Here is a 23,658-nt window from a genome sequence, read left to right as displayed (position 1 = left end):
ACGAATTTGAGGACATCTAAACCAGAACGCACTGCCTGTCGCCTTATGGAAGTCCCTAATCCTCCCGACCAAGTCCTGCTTCCTGTTGCCTGCCATCACTGCCGTTCTGGTCCTGTGGTCGTGGCTGGCAATGGGGGTTTCCAACATCCTTCTGCAGGCAAGTATGCGCCCCTGTGTAACACTTCACCGCCTCATAATTCTTTATGTTCTAGCACTGTATTTTATGCTCCTGACTCCCGTTATGAATGCCAACACCTTCACCAACTGCTGTCGTCAGAGGATGGTGCACATCGTTCTCATGGATCTCCGACGTCGCATATGGGCACCATCGCCAGATTCATCAAACCAAAACGCATTGCCTGTCGTATCATGGGAGCCCTTAAGCCACTCAACACAGTCGCGTTTGCTGATTCCTGCCATCGTAGTCGTTCTGGCCCTGTTGTTGAGATCGGTGACGGGGTCTCCCAACCTTCTTGTGCAGGCAAGTATACACGTGTTCATGAAAATTCCCTTCCTGATCAGTTTCCGTGTTCCAGCGCTTCGATTCATAGCCAAGACCCTTCATGCAGCAATGAGGAAAATGTCTATTCGAGTACTACGACGATCATTCATCCGGAACGCATGCAACAAGGTATCTTGGGAGCCCTCGTTCACTCTGACCCAGTCGAGCCAATCGCCGTTTCCTGCCAATCATCTGTGGTATCCTGTCGTCCAAGTCGTTCCGGCCCTGTGGTCGGAGATAGGGTGAGGGTCTCCCATCCTGGCTTTTCAGTCAATTATGCGTGCTTTCTCGGTGATTCTCCTCGTGATCAACATTTGGATTTCAGCGCAACACCCACTCAAATTCATTGCATTCTGCCAAGGAACGGACGAGAAGTTTGTGACAATCCTTCCTCAACAACTTCCGAGCTACGCATTTACTATCAGAATGCACGAGGACTTCGGACAAAGATAGATTCTTTCTTCTTAGCTACAACTGACTCAGAATATGATGTTATCGTGCTAACTGAGACTTGGATGAACGATTGCATCTTGTCTACTCAATTATTCAACGACTCTTACACTGTGTTTAGGACAGATCGTAGCTCTTTGAACAGTCGAAAAACTCGTGGTGGAGGTGTATTGATAGCCGTCTCTTCTAAATTGTGTTGCTGTATTGATCCAGCTCCGATAAGTAATGCTCTCGAGCAGCTTTGGATCAAAATCAAACTGCAGAACTATGATGTCAGCATTGGAGTGCTTTATCTACCACCTGATTGCAGAGATGACCTGTCGCTCATACAGCAGCATACTGACTCCATTGATTCAAACCTTTCCGGCTTGAGGCCTCATGACCTTGCTTTCCAGTTTGGAGACTATAATCATCCTGAAATGCACTGGGTACCATCAGAGGATGGTGGCCTCACAATAGATTCCCATACATCGAGATTAACGAATGCTAGTTGTGCATTGTACGATGCCTTCTGCTTCCAGAGTCTGACACAAATCAATACTGTGAAGAACTCCAGTTCACGGATTCTCGATTTAGTACTCGTGAATGACTCAGCGTTATCAAGCTGTTGCGTATCCGAAGCGGCTGAATCGCTCGTAGAAATCGATACTCCACATCCTGCTATTGACGTCACCGTTTCTATTTCGGTACCAGTGTCATTTGAACCATCTCTAGACGACTGCCGGTTCGATTTTCGTCGGGCTGATTATAGTTCGATGAATGATGCGCTATTATCAATCGATTGGCAATTTTTGGATTCTGATCAGGATCTGGACGATATTGTATGTATTTTCAACACGGAGATACGTCAAGTCATCGAAGCTCACGTGCCTCTTCAGCGCCCTCCACTGAAGCCTCCTTGGACGAACAGGAGCCTCCACCAGTTGAAGCGCCGTAGGCGATCTGCACTTCGAACGTATAGTCGGAGTCGTTCGCAGCACTCCAAACATCGCTTTGTAATGGCCAGTAACAAGTACACACGGTATAACCGTCTATTGTATGCTCGATACGTTGATCGTACGCAGAGAAATTTACGTCTACATCCCAAACAGTTTTGGTCTTTTGTTCGTACTAAACGCAAGGAAGATGGATTACCAACGTCCATGTATTTCGGCGACCAATTTGCTAGCACAGCCTCTAGTAAATGTGAGATCTTTGCTGAACACTTCAAGAATGTCTTCTCAAATACGCCTGCTACGCCATCGCAGATAGAGGCTGCTGTTCGTGATACGCCGCTAGACAGCATCGACTTTGGAATTTTCCCGATCAGCGAGGAGCATGTCGAAAATGCATTACGTAAGCTCAAACATTCCGTGTCACCCGGTCCTGATGGGATTCCTTCATCTGTGTTGAAAAACTGCTCGAGTTCTCTGATGACACCGTTAGTAAAACTGTTCAATCTCTCGTTCCAACAGCAAAAATTTCCTGCTGGATGAAAAACTTCGTTTCTGTCACCGATTCACAAAAAGGGTGACAAATGTAACGTCGTCAACTACCGTGGAATAACGTCCTTGAGCGCTTGCTCTAAGGTTTTTGAAATAATTGCAAACAACGCTCTCTTTGAAGCCACCAAAAACTACATTTCATGTGCCCAGCATGGATTCTACCCGAAACGATCTGTTACTACTATTTAACCTCACTCAGTTCACCTCACTCTACATACGCTCTATGGACGCTGGTTCACAAGTGGACGCCGTATACACGGACTTCAAGGCTGCATTCGATCGTGTGAATCATGATATCCTGTTGCAAAAACTCGAGAAGCTGGGGGTATCTTCCGCGCTTGTTAGCTGTTTTAGATCATATCTGTCTGAAAGATCCGTGAGAGTAAGGATTGGTTCGTCACATTCGGAGCCGTTTATGATTCCTTCTGGTGTACCGCAAGGGAGTAATCTTGGACCGCTGCTTTTCTCATTATTCATAAATGACATTGCCTTTGTGTTGCCACGTAGACAGCGAATATTCTATGCCGACGATGTTAAGATCTTTATGATCATCACGTGCACTGAGGATTGCCTGGAGTTGCAGAGGTTATTAGATTTGTTCGAGGACTGGAGCAAGCGACACCTACTCGATTTATGCATAGCCAAATGCAACACAATATCATTCAGCAGGAAGCGGCAACCAATCAATTTCAATTACAGCATGTGTGGACAAACTCTCGAGCGCTTGTATCAGGTTAGGGATCTCGGTGTGATATTGGACCGCGAACTCACTTTCCGACCGCATTACGAAGACGTGATTGCAAAAGCCAATAAACAGCTCGGCTTCATGTTTAAGCTTGCTGATGGATTTCGTGATCCTCTCTGCCTGAAGTCCCTTTTCTGTGCACTGGTTCGATCTATTTTGGAATCTTCCGTGCTGGTATGGTGCCCGTACAACAGAAACTGGATTGACCGTATCGAGGCGGTGCAGAAAAAGTTTGTGCGCCTCGCTCTTCGCCACTTACCCTGGCGTGATTCGTCAAATCTTCCTCCATATGAACATCGTTGTATGCTGTTAGGCATCGATACTCTGGAGAAGCGAAGATCCAATTTGCAAGCCATCTTCGTCGCTAAGGTAATGACCAATGAAATCGATGCCCCAGATATTCTTGCTGAATTGCACGTATATGCGCCGCAAAGACCTTTGAGGTAACGTAATTTCCTGCACCTTGCTACCCGGAACAGCCGTTATGGTCAACACGATCCTATCAGGATAATGTCTTCTCGGTTTAACGATGTTAGTGGACAATTTGACTTCAATGTTTCTGCTGCCACTTTTCAACGCCGCCTCAATGCACAGCGGTGAGTATCTGTCCAATCACTGCTACTTCGAAAGTGTGTATTACCTGCTGTTTTTTTATTACATGGTCCTTCTACAACACTACGCCGAGTTTCCAACCCTCCGACGCGTGAGCTGCGACGCATTTGCAGATTGATGTGTTCAATTATTTTAGATTATTGACTTAGCTTTTAATATGTTTGTCATTTGTATTCATTTGTATTCAACTATGTAACTATGTGTATTGACTATTTGTAATTTTATTTATTGTTATATGTATGAAAAGACATGGGGTTTTTACGCCTCTTTGAGCCAACTGAATGGTTTACTCAAAAAAGGCTTTTCCCCATCCTAGATTTCATTAAGACTGAAAAAAGTCAGATGAAATAAGAATAAAATAAATAAATAAATAAATTCGAAAATATAATACATACATTTTTAATTCATCATTGCAGGAAATTAAGAATGGTTTTGAGGGCATTCAATTGGTTGCCACTTTGCCGCATTTAATGTTACATGATTGGAGCTTAACTATGTTATGGAGCAGCAGCGCTGCTGATGGTTTCGGAAGTTTTAAGAACTGGATCTCATTGCAGGGGGTTGGATCCTACATGTGCTAACCATATGAACCAGAACCAGAAGAACATACACCCAATCACAAAAATTGCAACCCTGGCACCCCGGCAAACAGCTGGATGCAACAGTTGGCTCCAAATCATAAAATTTCTACCGCCCTTCCACCCAAACATGCCGCCACCGGGTACAGCCCCAATCGGCGGAAATTCTCTCGCTCTCCGAAGCCGGGAAAACCAACGAATCCAACCGAACGCACCCGAAGCCGAGAGGAATCATCCCGAACGGTGGCAAGCATCGTCCTTTGCCTACCTTCCAGGAGCAGCAAGCATCCGGACACCGCAAATGCGTCTAGTTAGTATCTTTTCGGTTGGCAGCGCTGCTACTTAACCAATCTTTGGGGTCCCGCCGTCGTTAGCCGGAGCCGTGCTTACTGTGCTGGAATTTTGTGCCCACAGTCCGGATTTGCGACGATTCAGTCGGTTTCGTTACTTTACGTCGTTGAGATCTCGCGAACATCGGTTGCGTGTTCCGTCGGTGATTGCGCGCGTTGGTACGAATTGAATTGTGGTGAATTCCGTGATATTTCGAGTGAAGCGTGAAGTCGAGGAAACCAAAAAAAAAAAGTCTCAAAACGAAACGTGAACTTACTTTAATGAAACAGGACGAAGAAAAACGCAACAACTAGTCGCGGTGCATTATTCACTGTCAGTTTGGAGTGAGCGGTGGAAGTGAAGAGCAAAATTCAAAAGTGCTTATCAAGCACCAGTTGGCTGATAAGGGATGACGGTGTTGTTGCTAGATTGCATTCTTTTTACTCCTTGTTAGTCGTGTTGATGATTATTACTTTATAATGGAAAAGAAGTGGTGAGAAGTTTTCTCGCGGCAGCTGAAAGGGGGAAACGGGGTTTGAGTGAAAAGAAAAATGAATTATTGTATGAAGCAGTGAAAATATAAGTTGTGTTTCTTTCTGTGTCGAGCGAAAATAATAAAAAAAAAGTGAGCAGCTGTTGGTTGTTATAGTGAGTCGAAGAAAAGGTATGGCTGCCCGGTGAAAAAGGCAAAGTAAATCAGAGAAGTGGGAAAGCGTGAAAACACGCTGCAACGGCAAACACCGGTGACGAGTGAACGAGGGGTGGCTTTGGGTGGCGCGTTAGACTTATGGCAGGACTTGCACATCGGATGAGATTCGATTGCTGGGTACGTGTGCAATAGGAAATTGCTTGGTAGGTACTCTTCATTTCCTTTGCTGTGTTGTTACTGCTGCTGCCGCTGTGATGTTCATGCGAATAAATGAAATTTGATATCAAATCATCAATCTTAATCACAATGAAATTATGGTTCTTGGTCGTTGTTTGAGGTAGGTTCCTACTCTCAACGGGGGAAGTGGTGATTGAATCTTTTCATGAGTTGGGGGGAAAATGTGCTTTTGTTTCCTGACATGATCTGAATGTCTATACAGAGCAGGGGTCGGTGTTGTTGCACGCAAAACGGAGAAGCGAAATCCATTTTTACGCTGTAACACAATTAGCTCCATTATCCTTAATGGGTTAATTTTCTGGACGAAACGATAATTATGTTGCAAATTTAATAATCATTTTTCACATTTTACGTTGGTCACGTGGTTCTCGATTCCATCGTTCAAGTGTGATGTTTTGATGCCGATGCGTTGTGGTCAGCGTGGTGGAATGGGAGATGCGTAAAATAGTTGGACATTTGATATTGTGATGCGGATGTTGTTAGAACACTTCACCCGAATACCATGGTGTAAAATTCAGTCAGAAAAATTTAAAAATATTTTTCCGGGAAGAAAAGGAAACAGTTGAGTATGTATCGGAAATAGTACTATCTAGCAGTGTGAACCAAGAATCAGTTCATAGCTACTGATTACAATTATCTCAATTGTGATCAAACGATGAAATGGGCCACTTTAATCGATTTTGAACATTGTATTTACGGTTTACCTATGGGGAAGAGACGAACCAGCCCAAGGCTAAAAGTCTCTTTAATAAAGAAAAAAAAAAAAAAAAAAAAAAAAACCTATGGGGTACACTACTCTTTTCTGGAAAATATTATTATTTGTGTCTGCTTCATTAAAATGCTGCACGACTGACGTTGGAGCGATGATGTTGGAAATTCAAACGATTAGCCGGTTTTAAATAATAATTTCTTTTTCTAGGGATCTGATTTATATTTGTGTAGTTCCGATTAAAAGCCAGCTCTTTAAAATCCCAAACGACCGTTAGATTTTAGGAATATTCTTCGAAGGTGTCATAATCAATTTCCTAATTAAAAAATAGCCTGAGAAGCTTTTGGAGATCTCTGAGCCCTTGAAGGTATTTGGAATAATTTCTGAGAGGGTAGAAGATCTTCAGAATAACACTTGGATCAACCTGAATTATTGAAGAAATATTTAGAGAAGGCTTTGGAGATCTTTGATCACCGATCTTAGAAATATTTTCTGATACATCTGGTGTCATGAGAGAATATCAATTACGTGATTTGAATTATTGGACTGTTTGAAATACTCAGAATGGTTGGTACCTGATCAACTTCATGTCATGCCTTCTTGGAAAAAAAATTCTAAAAATTTAATGGAGATTCATTGGTAATGTTTTTTAAATAATTTGTGATCGTCCTGGTGTCACGGTTAAACATCTGAGTGACACTTTTAGAACTGTTGGACCGTTAGAGATCTTTAGAGTATTTGACAAAAAAAATATCTAAAGAAGTTTTTGATGATATCGGATCACCTGATGATCTTTGGAATAAGTTCTGACTCACGTTCTGACTCAGATGATGATGATGATGATCGTCCTATCTCTAACCCCTACAAAGGTTTGAGCTGGACGATTTATCTTTAAGATAATAAAATATGACATTTTAACCAGGTCAGCAAACATTTACTGGTTTCAGTTACAGATAAAATTTCCTCTAGAGTTTACAGTTGCTTTACAGCGATATAAATGTGGAAAATTTCAGGCGTTCACCTTTTTGTCCACCTAAAATATTCATAAGTATTACAAGCAATCAAGAGTTAATGAACAATCAACAAAGCATCCTATTACACTAGCAACCCCGCAATCTGATGCTATCATAATTTTCAGCAATGTCAGGAATGCTCACGGTGGTTTTGAGTACTTGGCACTGAGAAGTCTGCAACTGGTAGACGAAAACCGCCTATATGTCAAAAGATAAGCAACTATAACGGAATTTAAAGAAAATAAACCAACACACTCAAAGCTTCATAAAGGGATTCCGTTAATAGGATCGACAAATTTAAAAGATTCGTCAAGATACATCATTTGTCGATTCATAAAAAAAATCACTGGATAACTGTTCAAACGGCAGTTTTTACGTGTGAAATGCAGTGTCTTTTAAATTCTGTAAGTGTTGCTAAACGTTTTATATATCTAGGCATCGAATTGAAAACATTTATTCCTTTAAAATATAATGAATTTTGTGAATCAGAAGTCAAGAAATGTGGTGTTCTTATTGCAACCGCGTTTCTAGTATTATATCTATGAAAGTCACTTCCTCTTTCAATCGAATCACACAATTATCGAGGCAGCAAACCGTTAACTACTTTAAAAATGAACACCATAGTCAAATATACAATTCTTTGCTTCACCGACAACCATTGTAAGGCGTCTAGCATCAAAGTTTACGAGGTGAATCTATTACATCTCAAAATCAAACGCATTATTTTATTCTGCAAGTGCTGTAATCTCGATATTTGTGTTACATTGGCCCGAAATAAAATGGAAGGGCAAAAGTCTAGATGAGGAGAGATGATTGATTTGTATATAGCTGTATTTTACTGGCAATAGTTTAATCGTTTTTCAGTCGACATAGAATTCCATACTTCTTGGCAATTTTCTTGATGATGACATTGTCAATGTGAAAGTTGAACTTAAGTTTGTCATCAATAATCACGCAAAGATAATCTCCCGAACGCGATCAATAGTCTCATAATCAATTACAACAGAGACGTTCTCATTTAATCGATTCCGTGAAATTACCATAAATTTAGTTTTACTTGTATTCAATTTCAACTGCTTATACTTCAATCATCTGCTTAGAGAACGCAAATCTTCATTCAAGTGTAAGACGGCATCATCTAAATCCTTAGCTGCAATGAAGATTAATGTCGCAAAATCGTAAAACACGTTGTAAGTCATTAATATACATAATAAATAACAGAGGCCCTAATACACTTCCCTGGGGCACTCCAAGGTTATTCACCACGGGACTGGAAACAGAATCATTAAAAACAGTCCGTTGAGTTCTGTCAGACAAATAGCTTTCAAACCATTTATATGCAGTACTCGTAATTCCAAAGCGCTTGATTGATCTTAATAATTAGGGCATGGACATTGTTTCAAAAGCGCGTTTAAGATCCAAAAAAACAGCAACAATCGTATCTTTACACTCCAAGTTATTTATCCACTTCGCTAATACCAAATTCAACGCGGTTTCACAAGAATGACCTTCCCGATATCCCGATTGTTCTGGTATCAACAAACTATTACTATTTAAATACTCCAACAGCTGGCCTTTAACAACAAGTTCTAAAATTTTCTCTAATGTGTGCAACATGTTGATGGGACGAAACTCTTCGGCTTTAATCGTTCCAGCAACTTTTTGAATAGGGACCACTAAGGATTCCTTCCAAATTTGTGGCACCTGGACTTGTAATGATTCATTAATAAGGTCCAGCAAGATGTGGCCAATGACATAAAAGCAATCTTGAATAACTCTAGCGTTATTATTGTCTACTCCAGTCGATTTTCCTAATCAAAAACAAATAACTCTAAATTCATCTAATGTAATTGGGTGAAAAACTTCAAATCTTTTTTATTTAATTAATTAAATCTTCAACATAATGTTGTACAGATAATTTCTAGGCTAGGTGTCGAATTCTATGTCTGTAAGTAGACTTACTTATGTTAAAATCATAATCATGTACAACTTTTAATTTTTTTTTTTTTTAACTCTTTATTTGTTCCAAATTCAAAATAAATTACATTTCATTTTTAACCTAGGTGCTCCAGTTACTACAGTAACTTACCAGCCTTAATTGTTATGATATATATCTAAGTGTTTTTACATTGTTCCTGTCTTGGCAATTCAGTATTTTAAACAGGTTTTTTAAACCTGCATGTCAGTATAACAATTGATAGCTTAAAACTAAATAACTAAAACTAAATCTTATCTAAGTATAAAGGGAATTAATCGTTGCAATTGAGGATTGTAACGATTTTTGCCGGAAATTATTAATTATTTTGTTGGACATTTGTGCTAAAGTCTCAACATTCGAAATTCTATGTACTTCGGTTGTACTGTACCAGGAAGGCAACTTCAAAATCATCTTCAGAATTTTGTTCTGAATCCTTTGAAGTGCTTTTTTCCTGGTAGTGCAACAACTAGACCATATTGGCACAGCGTAAAGCATGGCCGGTCTAAAAACTTGTTTAAATATTAGAAGTTTATTCGTCAGGCAAAGTTTGGATTTCCTGTTTATAAGAGGATACAAACATTTTATATATTTGTTACATTTGGCTTGAATGCCCTCAATGTGATCTTTAAAAGTTAATTTTTGGTCAAGAACTAATCCAAGATATTTCACTTGGTTTGACCAGGAAATTGGAACTCCGTTCATAGTGACTATGTGACTACTACTAGGTTTCAAAAAGGAAGCTCTAGGCTTATGTGGAAATATTATAAGTTGAGTTTTGGAAGCGTTGGGAGAAATCTTCCATTTTTGTAAATAAGAAGAGAAAATATCTAAACTTTTCTGAAGTCTGCTGCAAATAACACGAAGACTTCTTCCTTTAGCGGAAATGCCTGTGTCATCAGCGAACAAAGATTTGTGGCAACCCTGAGGCAAATCAGGGAGGTCCGAAGTGAAAATGTAATACAATATAGGCCCAAGAATGCTACCCTGAGGAACTCCTGCCCTAACAGGTAGTCGATTAGATTTGGAATTTTGATAATTTACCTGCAGAGTTCTGTCAGTTAAATAATTTTGAACTAATTTCATAATATAAAGTGGAAAATTAAACTTTTTCAATTTAGCAATCAAACCTTCATGCCAAACACTGTCGAATGCTTTTTCTATGTCTAGAAGAGCAACTCCAGTTGAGTGGCCTTCAGATTTGTTTGAACGAATTAAATTGGTAACTCTTAAGAGTTGATGAGTAGTTGAATGCCCATGGCGAAATCCAAACTGCTCATCTGCAAAAATTGAGTTCGTATTGATGTGAAGCATCATTCTATTCAAAATTATTTTTTCAAAAAGTTTACTTATTGAAGAAAGCAAACTTATTGGACGGTAGCTAGAAGCTTCAGCTGGATTTTTATCCGGCTTCAAAATTGGAACAACTTTTGCATTTTTCCATTTATCAGGAAAGTATGCTAAATGGAAACATCTGTTAAATAATTTTACCAAGAAAGACAAGGTACTCTCTGGGAGTTTTTTGATGAGGATATAGAAAATTCCATCATCACCTGGAGCTTTCATATTTTGAAATTTTTTAGTTATAGACCTTACTTCGTCCAAATCAGTCCCCCAGGAATCATCAAAAATATTTTCCCGAGAGAAAATATTCAGAACATCCCCAGCAACCTGATCCTCAATAGGACTAGTAAGACCCAAACTGAAATTATGGGAACTCTCGAATTGCTTAGCAAGTTTCTGAGCTTTTTCCAAATTTGTGATCAAAATTTTACCACCTTCTTTAAGCGCTGGAATTGGCTTTTGAGGTTTTTTCAAAATTTTTGTGAGTTTCCAAAAGGGTTTGGAACTCGGGTCTAATTTAGAAACATTAGTTTCAAAAGTTTTGTTCCTCAGGGCAGAGAATCGCTTTTTAATTTGTTTTTGCAAATCCCGCCAGATAACTTTCATGGCAGGATCGCGTGTTCTTTGATATTGTCTCCTACGGACATTTTTAAGACGGATCAAGAGCTGAAGATCATCGTCTATTATAATTGAATCGAATTTAACCTCGCATTTTGGTACTGAGGCAGCTCTTGCTTCAACTATAGAAGTAGTCAGAGATTCAAGAGCATAATTAATTTCATCTTTGGTTTGCAAAGGAATGTTTGGATCGAAGTTATATTCCATAAATGTTCGATACTGCTCCCAATCAGCCCTATGGTAATTGAAAGTAAAGCTGTTGGGATTAGAAATTATTTCTTGTGATATTTCAAAAGTTACTGGAAGGTGATCAGAACCGAAGTCAGCATGGGTAACCAATTGGCTACAAAGTTGACATGAATCAGTTAAGACCAAATCAATAGTGGAGGGATTTCTTGCAGAAGAAAAGCATGTTGGGCTGTTTGGATATTGAATAGTGTAATAACCTGCAGAACAATCATCAAACAGAATATTACCATTGGAATTGCTTTGAGCATTATTCCATGAGCGGTGTTTTGCATTAAAATCACCAATAATGAAGAATTTAGACCTATGACGGGTAAGTTTCTGGAGGTCACCCTTGAGAAAATTCTTTTGCTGGCCTACGCATTGGAATGGCAAATAGGCAGCTATAAACGTAAGTTGTCCAAATTTTGTTTCAACAGAAACTCCCAAAGTTTCAAAAACTTTGGTTTCAAATGAAGAAAGAATTTTATGTTTGATTCGTCTATGAATAATGATGGCAACGCCACCACAGGGTCCATCAAGACGATCATTTCTATAAATCAAGTAATTTGCGTCCTTCTTAACCTTATGGTCAGGTTTAAGGAACGTTTCAGTTATAACGGCAATATGCACGTTATGAACTCTCAAAAAGTTAAATAGCTCGTCTTCATTATCTTTAAGAGATCGAGCATTCCAATTTACAATATTTAATGCTTTAAAATCCATTACTGAATTTTAAAGTCATGACAATATTATTAGCAAATTTTACTCCAGTTTGAATAGCATCAAACATGGAGTTAGATTTAAGCATATCAGAAATCATGTCAATTAATGAATTCTGTAAAAAATCCATTTTAGGAGCAGTAATGCTTCCTAAGTCAAAATTGTCAAAATTTCCGTTAGAACGTTGGTTAGTATTTTGATTTCTACCCGCTGCAATAGCAGCATAGGTAGCTCCATTAACTCGCTGAACATTGTTAGCAGCGAGGGGAGTAGGTACAGATGAAACATTTGAAGCAGGGGTGATATTTGTACCTACGGGTACGAATGTAGAATTTGTTCCTCGCTGACCGTTGTTAACAGCAGAGGAATTTGTACCTGGTCGGAAACGTGGAGCGTTTCCTACCTGTCGGTTAGAAGGAGATTGTAGGATCGCTTTGCGAGTCTTACATTCCCAAAAATTGGATTTGTGGTTTTCACCACAATTTGTACATTTAAATTTCTTAGGATCTTCCTTCACAGGACAGTCGTCTTTTGCGTGAGAGGAATCACCACAATTCATGCATTTTGCTGGCATGTAGCAATTTTTAGTTCCGTGACCCCATCCCTGGCACTTACGGCATTGAGTGAGGTTTTGGAAATTTCCTCCAGTCTTCCTGAAGTGTTCCCACTTCACTCTGACATGGAGCATAAGGCTAGCTTTTTCTAAGGCCTTAAGGTTGTTTAGTTCACTAGACTTGAAGTGAACTAAATAAAAATCATTAGAAATCCCGTTGCGCGAATCGCCAGGACGGGATTTCATTTTCATTTTGATTACTTGGAGTGGCACAACTCCAAGTAATTTTGCCAGTTCATCTTTGATCTGATCCAGGGATTCACCACTGGGCAGTCCTTTCATGACAACCTTGAACACACGTTCAGTTTTGGTGTCGTAAGTAAAACATTTGTGCTTCTTCTCAGTAAGATACTTGAGAAGACATTTAAATTCGTCCAAGGTTTCAGCCAATACACGGCATTCACCCCGACGTCTAAATTGTAGTGAAAACTTAACTTTCACGAAATTCAAAAGTTCCATGCGAAGAGCATGGAAATCGGTAGTGGTTATCACAATAGGGGGAATCTTTTCCTTCTTGGCATTAAGCCGGGAAAGTTTACTAGAATTTTTCTTGGATGATGGATCATTCTCATCATCCGTGAGCAAATCAAATTGATTACTCAAATTAATTTCATCAGAAGGGGGGTCAAGAGTTTGCCCCTTTCTTTTGCGTTTAGGCGCCATGGCGGCAGTAAATTTTTATCCAAATCGACTTCCAAGCAGATTATTATAAGAATCTGAAGGTTCGAAGAGGAATTTTCCAAATCGATATCCAAGGAGGATTACCTCGGGTAGGGTCCAAACAAGGATCGAAGAGGAATAAGAGTTGAACAAGGTAGAACAATTTTTACACGTTGAGCACTGAAAAGTGCTGTTTAAATTTATTGTAGCTTTAGGTAGTAGCAACACTTCCTTCAGCAAAAAGCAAATAGATCCGCACGGCAAGAGAGCACGATGCGGACTGACAGAATGGTACCTGATAAACTTCATGTCACGCATTCTTGGAAAAAAAATCTTAAAAATTAAATGGAGAGTCATTGGATTGACCACATGAGTTTGAATAATTTCTGATCATCCTGGTGTCACAGTTAAATATTTGAGCGACACTATTGGAACTGTTGGACAGTTGAAGATCTTTAGAATAATACTTGATCACCCTGAAGAATTTGAAAAAAATATCCAAAGAAGTCACCTAATGATCTTTGGAATAAGTTCTGACTCACGTGGTATCATAAGAAAATATCTGAGAGACGCAATCTTAACTGTTGGATAGGTATCTTCAAAATGGCACCTATTTAACCTGAAGGCTTGAAAAAAAAAATGTTATGATTTAATGAAGAGCTCTGATCACCTGATGACATTTTAGAAAAAAATATCCAAAGAAGTTTTTGGGGCTGTTCTAATTTTTTTTCTCTACTTGGGTGCTGCTCGTTAGTTTTTTTTTGTTGAGGATATCAAGACTTTGGCTCTACAAAGTTGTAGTTGTAGTCTAGTTCTAGAAGTCAAGCTAATAGAGTTCTGAAGTTTTTTAAAGTGTGAATCTGAACCATGAAGTCTGAGCAGTGATACTCAAATTGGCTTGTTCCACATTTCTTTTGTGGTTCGTCTTCATAAGGGCTGCACTGCAATGGCTGCTTCTGAGACCCGGGCAGCGTGTATTTTTACAAGTGGCTTTGAAACCAATGGGAGCCTAAAACGAACTCGTGACTTCCCGATATTATGATGGAGGTGTGGCGGATCGCTGAACCTATCAAAGGAGAACTTTACTCGGGGAATTTCGGGGAATGACGTTTGTTTTTTTTTCGTGGAGTTTATTTTTATCTATAATCGGTTACTGATCTGGTCAAAACCAGGCCCAGGAGACGATTTCTAGATTGTCAGCGAGTTCATTAAGACAGAAGAAGTCCTGCGACAGCTGCATCTCATTGTATCTAGTTCTAGTTCGTCCCACGATTAGTTCCATCATTCGTCTCAGCGTTGAGTCGCAGCGCTGAACCTGACGAAAAGGCTCGCCAAAGCACATACACTTAGACAAATTAATAAAAATTTAGGTGCTCTGAGAGATAAAAAATTAGGTGCGATATATGCAAGCCTCAATTTTGACATAAACTTGAGTCATAACAGACGCAAAATATGGCTTATTCAAACGTACTTTTCGTCGAGCAACGAAGTTTTCAGTCTAGGGGTACGTAGTATTACAAGACATGCTTGTTTACGTCTCATTTTTTACGTCAAAGATGGATTCCGTCACGTGTAAAATTAGTTATTTCTAAGTGTGCATCAACAATCGACTACATACATCCGAACATTTTTTATCTCAAATCGAGGGAAGACATTTCGCTCAAATACATAAACCGGACTAGTTTATGTTGATCAACACATGTCAAGCTACCTTTTGGTTCAATTGGCTAAACTTGGTGAGTTCGTTCCACTTTGTAAATTTTTATCTTTTCAAACCAGTAACTTTGGGGGATCATCTTTTTGTGGTGCGTTACTGGTATAAGATCTACCACCGAACCCTAGTTGTGACAACTTCAAACTACGGAATCAGGATTTTCCAGTAATAAAAGGATCACTTTTTAGTCCTTGTTACTTTTTATGACTTGATAATAGTGACAAGACTCGGGTAGTGGCCACCGCCGTTATACATTTCTATATTGTTGTATATTTCTAATAAAAAATATTGCTTATGTTCATAGAGTTTGCATAATCCTTTTAGCTTTGTCTTTCTCCTAGCAACAGAGGACTTCTACATCAACTTCAAATGACTTCTAGCGAGAAAAAAAAATAGCGGCTGTTGTAAATCATTATATCAAGGATTTTGTCAAATTATCTTAACAAAAAATAGTAGAAATTCTCATTACTGAACATTACCAAACGTATCCCATGAAAATTGCGTGATTAGGGTGTCCCAAAATTGCACTATGTCTGGAAATCTGGGGGCTCAACCTCCAAATGATAGCTAAAAGTGTTACAAACAAACTTTTGTATGGCGGCAACTCTGGGAAATGTTGGTTAAAGGTAGCCACAACTTGAATGCTTTGTCCGATTGAAAGTTGTTGGGTTTCATGCTTGAATCGAAAGTACCTGATGATGTCCAACTCCGACGACAAACGGTTTCTGGGCAAATGGTTCCTCGCAATACCGGTCTCATCACCGGTATTGCGAGGAACCATTTGCCCAGAAACCGTTTGTCGTCGGAGTTGGACATCATCAATCATCCGGCTTGAGCTTGGTTTTTGATAACATGATTTTCTTTTTTGGTTCTGCTTGCTACGGCAATCAAATGGAAACTAATAAATTGTGTGATCCCTCTCCGCTCATATATCCTCCTATTGAATTCTAGAAACTTCGAAACAAATGTTATCAAGTGATTTGCAACAAAGTAGGTTATTTGTATTTATCGATTTCAATGATAGTTTGATTTGCTGGTGGACATACTGCAAGTATTGAAATTCTGAACTTTACATTCCACAGTAAATCACGAATAACTTTTTAACGATTAAAAATGAGGTTAAAGTGTCTCGGGCAAATTTTTGGCTTATAAAATTTTCCATATTTCTGTTGCATTTGATTGAAAATAGCGCTATGTTTGATACCCACTTTTGATGATTGAATGCAGTGATGTACAACAAAAAAATATCATTTTAGATGATAATTTGAAAAATTGTAACTAACAAATTGGACACATAACATGCCGTACCAATTTTTTCTCTCATAGTTTTGACCCTTGGAAATCTTCGAAAAATATAAAAGGGTGAGATTTCACTGAAATTTAAAGAACTAAAAATATTTATTGGATAATAGTTATGAAAAATGGACTTTTTTCAAAAATCTCGTCGGGGCGACCTCTAAACAACATTTCCCAGTTTCCGCCATACAAAAGTTTGTTTGTAACACTCTTAGCTATCATTTGGAGGTTGAGCCTCCAGATTTCCAGACATAGACATTTCTTCGATTATATTTGATATTTTATTGCAATACCTTTCGTGGATCTTTCATAGCATCGTAATGTTTGTTTACTTTGCACGATAGGTAGCCGGATTGACAGTTCAATAGGTAGACTTGGCCTCACTCTTTTTTTTTATACTGGGAGGAATCTGCTCCCAGACACCTGAGAAGATAACTCAGGGTGTGGGGATGGGAGAAGTAGCACTCCCGACCCACTAAACCTTACCCTGTGCTCTGGGCCCTTGCCCTCCCCGGAACCGCCCGAAAGCATTACGTCATGGGAGGGGGCCGGTTGCGCTATGACGCATCACTAGTGTTTTGTCAGACGTGACACTCGCTACTGCACAGTGAGCAGCTGTGCAGGGCCTTCCTCTTGTTGTTCGCTGTTAGTTGTTCGCCTGAGTTCTAGAGCAGACGTGATAGCCAGCAACTGTACAGGGCCAAACAGGACAGATGTGATCGCTTACCAGCTGCGTGTGCTAAGCACTCTAAGAACCCGGTGTCACTCCTGCCTTTGCACAACGAGGGTTTGTGCAGGGCTTATCGACCTCCTGGGACGAACTGGATGGGGTTGCAGCGTCCTTACTCTGCGGTAGTTCGTTTAGCCGCAATATCTCTCCTTTGTGTTCGATAATTAGCGTTTCCAGGGCACACCACGAGGAGGCGAACTACTTCATGCCCCTTGGCCTCACTCTTGGCGTGACTCATTATACACCGACTCTACACTTAACCTTTCTAGCTTTGAGGCTTCCAACGATCAACCAATCATTTAATTACCAAAAACGGAACGTACGGTACGAGATGTCCACGTTTCTTCCATTCATTGGATTCTGAAGCATCGTGTTTAAATCTTCGATTTAAATAGGCCCGATGTTGTCTGAATCATCTTGCCCCTTAAATGCTGCACAGTAGGACTGGCCGTTTTGATATGTGTGACACATCTTCGATGTGAAACATGTATCAAATAGACAAGAAAAATGATGGAGGTTTATCCATCATTTTCCATGATGCTTTCAAGAACTGGCTGTGTTTGTGTTAGATTGGATTTTTTTATATCTTTAGGTTAGGTTTAGATTAGATTAGATTAGAATATAAAAGAAATCTCCGATCACCTAAAGATCTTTGAAAAAAATGGGAGTAATTTGGTTTCCTGAGAGAATATCTAATAGACATTATTTGAAATGGTGGACAATTTGGAATCATCAAAATAGTACATGATCAATCAGATGTCTTCAGAATTGTACCTGATCAACCTGAAGACTTGAATAAATATACCGATCACTTTATGGAGATGTCTGATTACCTGAAGGGATATTATTATTATTATTATTATAGTCCATCTGACTTCATAGTCTCAATGAAACACTTAAATCTAAATGTAGTCAGTCATTAAAAAATAAAAATTGGCCGACAGCAATCGATGACGAAACCTGGAGGCATTGATGTCAAAGTCAAATAGGTCAGAGGCTTCGTTGAATTGATGAATCATGGCGACAAAGGAACTGTTTGCAGCATAGTTGGTTGGATGTACTACTTCATGTAGCAAGGTTCTCGGACGGAGTGTTCGGGCAGGAGCATACCGATTGATTTTGGCCAGTAACTCAGGAACATCATATTCTGCGAGCAAAACTTTAGCAACGAAGACGACCTGCGATATGTTTCGTCGCTTAGCAAGAGTATCCAAACCCAGTAAACGACAGCGGTCAGCATACGGTGGTAAATTCAGCGGGTCACTTCAAGGAAGATAGCGCAGTGCGTATCTGACGAATTTGCGTTGAACAGCTTCGAATCGTCCACTCCATACTGCTTGGTAGGGATTCCAGACAACACACGCGAATTCCAGTAGTGAGCGTACCAATGAACAGTAAAGGACTTTAAAACACAGAGGATTACGAAATTCTTTAGAGATCTTGAACATGAATCCAAGCTGACGATTTGCTTTGTCGATCGTGGTTGAGAAGTGGCGAGTGTATGTGAGCTTTTCATCCAACATGGCACCGAGGTCTTTAACGTGACTATAACTAATGTGACTATAAATAACTATAACGTGAAACTAATTACGCAGCACTTTGAGACGCACAGGACCATAAAATTACGTTCACACCAATCATTAAAGATTTCAAGAAGGTTTTGTAGTTCTAAACAGTCGGCATAGCCTCGAACGACTAGATAAATCTTCAAGTCATTGGCAAAAAACAATTTACCTCCACGTAGTAGAATAAACATTACATCGTTCACAAATAAAGAAAAGAGCAGTGGTCCCAAAGTGCTACCCTGTGGAACTCCTGATTTGTTCGAGTAGTTTCCAATGCATACAGTAACTTCACGTTGCACGAGGTACGATCTAAGCCAGCTGCAGAAGGAAACAGAACATCCGATTTTTTCAAGCTTTGATAGCAGAACGTCGTGCACAAAATGAAATAATTTCTGAGTCGCTTGGTAAGAAAAATATTTTAGGGATGTGATTGTCCATGGATGGATTGTTAATTATTTATAGAGCTTTCTAATCACATTGTGGTATTTGAAATAATTTCTGAGCAACCTGATATCGTGGGAGAATGTCTGACAGACGTGATTTAAATTTTTGGACAGTTGAAGATCTTTAGAACAATACTTGATCAACCCGAAGACCCGGTAACGTGGGTAGATCACCTTTTCGTGGTACGCTACGGGATGTAAGATCTACCACCGATTCCTAGTCTTGACTACTTCAAACTAGGGGAACAGGATTTTTCAGTAATCAAAGGAACACATCTTAGTCCTTGTTAATTGTTATGCCTTGTTGATAGTGACAAGACTTGGCTTTGTCCACCGAGGATGATCTTGAAACGAGGAAAAATGAGTTAGTTAGTCTTCATCTATGTGATTCCTAATTTTCTATTCGTTGTTCTCTAGTTTGAAGTGGTTAAGACTAGGGTTCTAATGCATGGTCACTATCGGTGTCATTCTTTAATTTTGTTGCCAAGGAATCCAATTTTGACTGACACAGGGACGCGCCTTTGGAGGGTGTTCCAACATTCCGAAGGGTATAAATAGCGGGACCTTTCAATTAGAATCGATTCCTTGCGATGAAGGCAAGAATGACAATTGTATCAAAACCAAATACTCCATCATTTCTCAATAGTGATGAAGTAATACGACATGCACTAAACTAAGGACACGGGATATACTTCAATAGATCAAATTACTGGTCGCATTGGTGTTAGTTCCCGAACAGAGGAGAAAAAACCTGAAGACTTGAAAAAATATCATGTGAAGTTTTTGGAGATCTGTGATTACCTGAAGGTCTTTGCAATATTTTATGAGTCACCTGGTATCATGAGAGCATATCTGGGAGAATGGTAGGACAGGATGAGATCTTCAGAATAGTACCTGATCATCCTGAAGTCATGAAAAAGTATCCAGATGACTTTATGGACATCTTAAACACATGAAGGTCTTTAACATAATTTCTGAGCAGCTTGGTATCATATGAGAGAATATCTGAGAGATGTGATTTGGATTGTTGATCACCTGATGGTCTTTGGAATAATTTTTGAGCCACCTGATATCATGAGAGAACCATCTTGTTTTCCGTGCTGAGCACCAATGCTACCGACGTGCCAGGAAGGCAGCTCCCACACCTGGACCCTACCTATCGACCCATCAAACTCATGAACCGGAGACCAACGGCTTTACTTCCCATCCGAAGGAAGGCGTGATCAGAGATGTTATGCCTCAGAACATCCCGGCGGCGCCGACTGGGATTGAACCCAGGCCTGCTGAATAAACATGGTTTGAATTGCTGGATTGTTGAAGATCTTTAGAATAATACCTGATCGACCCGAAGTCTTGAAACAATATCAAGAGGACTTCATGAAGATCTTAGAACGCCTTAACGTCGTTGGAATAATTCATGTGCAGCCTGGTATCATATTAGAGAATATCGGTTTGCTGCAAAAGACGCAAGCGCTTTCATCATTCCTTCTGTAAAATCAACCCATTTCGATAAAATTTTATAATATACTATGAAACTTCCAGAACTTCTATGATGTTCCCCGATTTTTTATGAAATACCTCTCACTTCTATGAAACTACCTGAACTTAAATGATACTCCCTGAAACTTTTTTTAAAATATAAGTTGCATAAAGTTAACCGTTCTTTTTGAAGTATTCCGGAATTTTTGTTTTGTGAAGCGTTTCTTATTTTTATGATATTCTCCGAACTTCTATTAAATATCCCCAAACTTGTCAGATGTTCACAAATATTCTGGAAAATTCCCAAATCTATTTTAAATCCTCTCAACTACTATGGAGTTCTTTGAACATTTAAAAAAAAACATCAATACTGTTATTTGAAATTCTTTGAAGATCTTTAAATTTACCTGTCTCTGATTTTTTTTATAAAGATCTTAGAACTTCTATGGCGATCCCTATATTTATAAGAAGTTCCATAAACTTCTTATAAATTACCAGTCCTGAAAGCCTGAATTTTACCGAACCAGCTGTTGAAAGTTCGATAAAAACGATCGTCATCGATAATTATTTAAGAGTGTGTACATTAGAAGCTTCACAAAAGCATCAAAAGACATTTGAAACAGAGATCCTTTCGTGTTTTAAACCCGCTCAGAAATATAACAGAACAGTCAAGCAGTTGCTGCAACTCTGGTGCAAAATAGTGCTCGAATAATGAAACTGCAACTCAGCATTGCGAGGGGTGTGTTTCTGTTCTAGTTTCAAATTAAAACAGTCCACATGAAATACAACAGCATTGCGAACGGCCTAAGTGGGGTATAATGCGCCCTCCGAAATGTAGCGTGGAAAGCATGACCATCAGGCGTGAACCGTTGAAATTCAATAATAAAAAAAGAACATAGATACAGCCTAAATGTATGCTTCCTTGGCAGAAGTCCATTCTGCCCCGCAGTATTTCGAAACAAATTTTCGTTGCCATTTTCAATTTCACCAATTGCCACAAGATTCGAGCAATTTTCATCAAGCATGTCAATTGTTATATCTTGCCAATAGCCGAATCCAACATATAGATGGCGTTGCACATAGATATCATTTCACCTTGTGAATTAAACGGGGATCTTCCTTAAGGGCTGAACACAATGACAGTGGCATAGCGACATAGCGACACAGCGGCAAACGCGCAATGTACTAAAATCGCGCTAACCGCTGTACCGCTGCCGCGTTGCCGCATTCCCACCCACAATGCATGCCCGCACAATCTATTTATTTTTCCTCTTCCGCTGCATGCTGTACAAACCACGAAAACGGGATTATTTTGATTGCAGTTTTGAGCTTTGATTCAACTGACATAGTGGAGAAAAATTAGTAGAATGTCTTCTGAATAATTAATCAATCTGAAATCTTGTAAAAATATCCAAGGGTCTTTGAAATTCTCCGATATTCAGTGATCGTCTCTGAATTTGCATTAACTTAAAAAAATGTGGGAGCACATTGAAGAAGTACCTTGAACCGTGGGGAAACATCGAGAGCTTCGGAGAAGAGTTATGAATATCAGGAAAACTGCGGGAGCTTACGGAAAGTTCGGTGAATCTTAGGAAAGTCCAGACAACTCTAATTTATTGAGAAGATCAAAGCACTTCTGGAGGATATCTGGATATCTTTATGGAAGTCCCGAATAGCGGGAAAGTTTAAAGATCTTCAAGAGAATATTTGGACAACTTCGTACATATTATTCCATGCCACACTATACATTACTTACGTTTTCAACACTGTCAGTTTTCACATACTTTCACTTGCGTTCACTAAACTTATGCACACGTTGTGACGAGGTGAAAATAACCGACGGGGACTTGCGTCGTGCAAGGATTTGGCTAGGGGACTTCCTAGACCAATTCAACCAAACTGCGGTTGCTGGTGACCAGTGGTAGCACCAGGGCGCATTGGTTTGGACAAGTTGGGTATGTGGTATCTAGTAATAGAGCACATTCGTTCCTTGTCGATGCTTGTCGAAAAAGCCTTTATTTCATTCAACTTACAGGGTTTATATAGCCGAAACGTCTTCAGAGTTTACAAAGTTTTTACATTGCATTTTCCTTAAACTAGTGAGTTAAAACGAGAAAGAACGAGACGCCTGGGAAGGTGTTGACAAACATTGAACATTTTGGTTATTTTACATTCTACGCATCCATCGATAATGTTTTGCTATTTGACACTTTTCGTTTCCTTACTGGGTCCGCATACACGAGACCTCTGCTATGTACCGGCGTAGGAAAAATGTTAGAGTCAGCAAGACAAGTGTTTGGGTCGTTCGCATTCATGCAATCGTACCACACATGCTTTCCTGACCTACCTCTCTCCGTTGCATTTCGGTTTGCTTATGGTTCAAAATGAAATGAGTAGTGACGTTAATATTTGTAACATGAATTGTGAATAGTGTTCTGCTAATTTATTGCATTGGGAAGATGCACAGCACAATATCAAGAAAATGTTGAAAACTTCATCGAAGATCTAAAGTATTTTTTAGGAGAACTTCAAAGTAATTCTGAAGAGAGCTTCAGAGTAGTTCTGAGGAGACCTTCACAGTAGTTCTGTGGAGAGCTTCAGAGTAGTTCTGAGATCTCCAGAGAAGTTCCATTGGCCTCAGGAAAATTTCGGGAAATTTATGAAACTCCCCGGAAGCACCCGGAACATATATGGCCAGTGTGGTCCTGAGTGCTTAATATGGTCACCAATGCTCTTATTTATGAATTCTCATATAGTTTGGTATGTCACATGAGGATTTAGGTTCAAGTTTCAGTTCTCCGGAACATGTTCGGATCTGGCCAACGTGGTCTTCAGTACAGTACAGTCTTGAATTATCATGTAATTTGATGTGTTGCATGTGAGTGTTGGTTCAAGAAGAATCTGACCAGTTCCCCGGGGGTAGCCAAAATATGTCCGGATGCATGCTTCTGATTACATACTTCG

The sequence above is a fragment of the Ochlerotatus camptorhynchus genome, unplaced genomic scaffold (genome assembly GCF_037179485.1).
Source record: "Ochlerotatus camptorhynchus isolate MF236.1 unplaced genomic scaffold, CSIRO-AGI_Acam_v1.1 ptg000237l, whole genome shotgun sequence".
Lineage (NCBI taxonomy): Eukaryota > Metazoa > Arthropoda > Insecta > Diptera > Culicidae > Ochlerotatus > Ochlerotatus camptorhynchus.
This window is presented reverse-complemented; position numbering follows the sequence as displayed.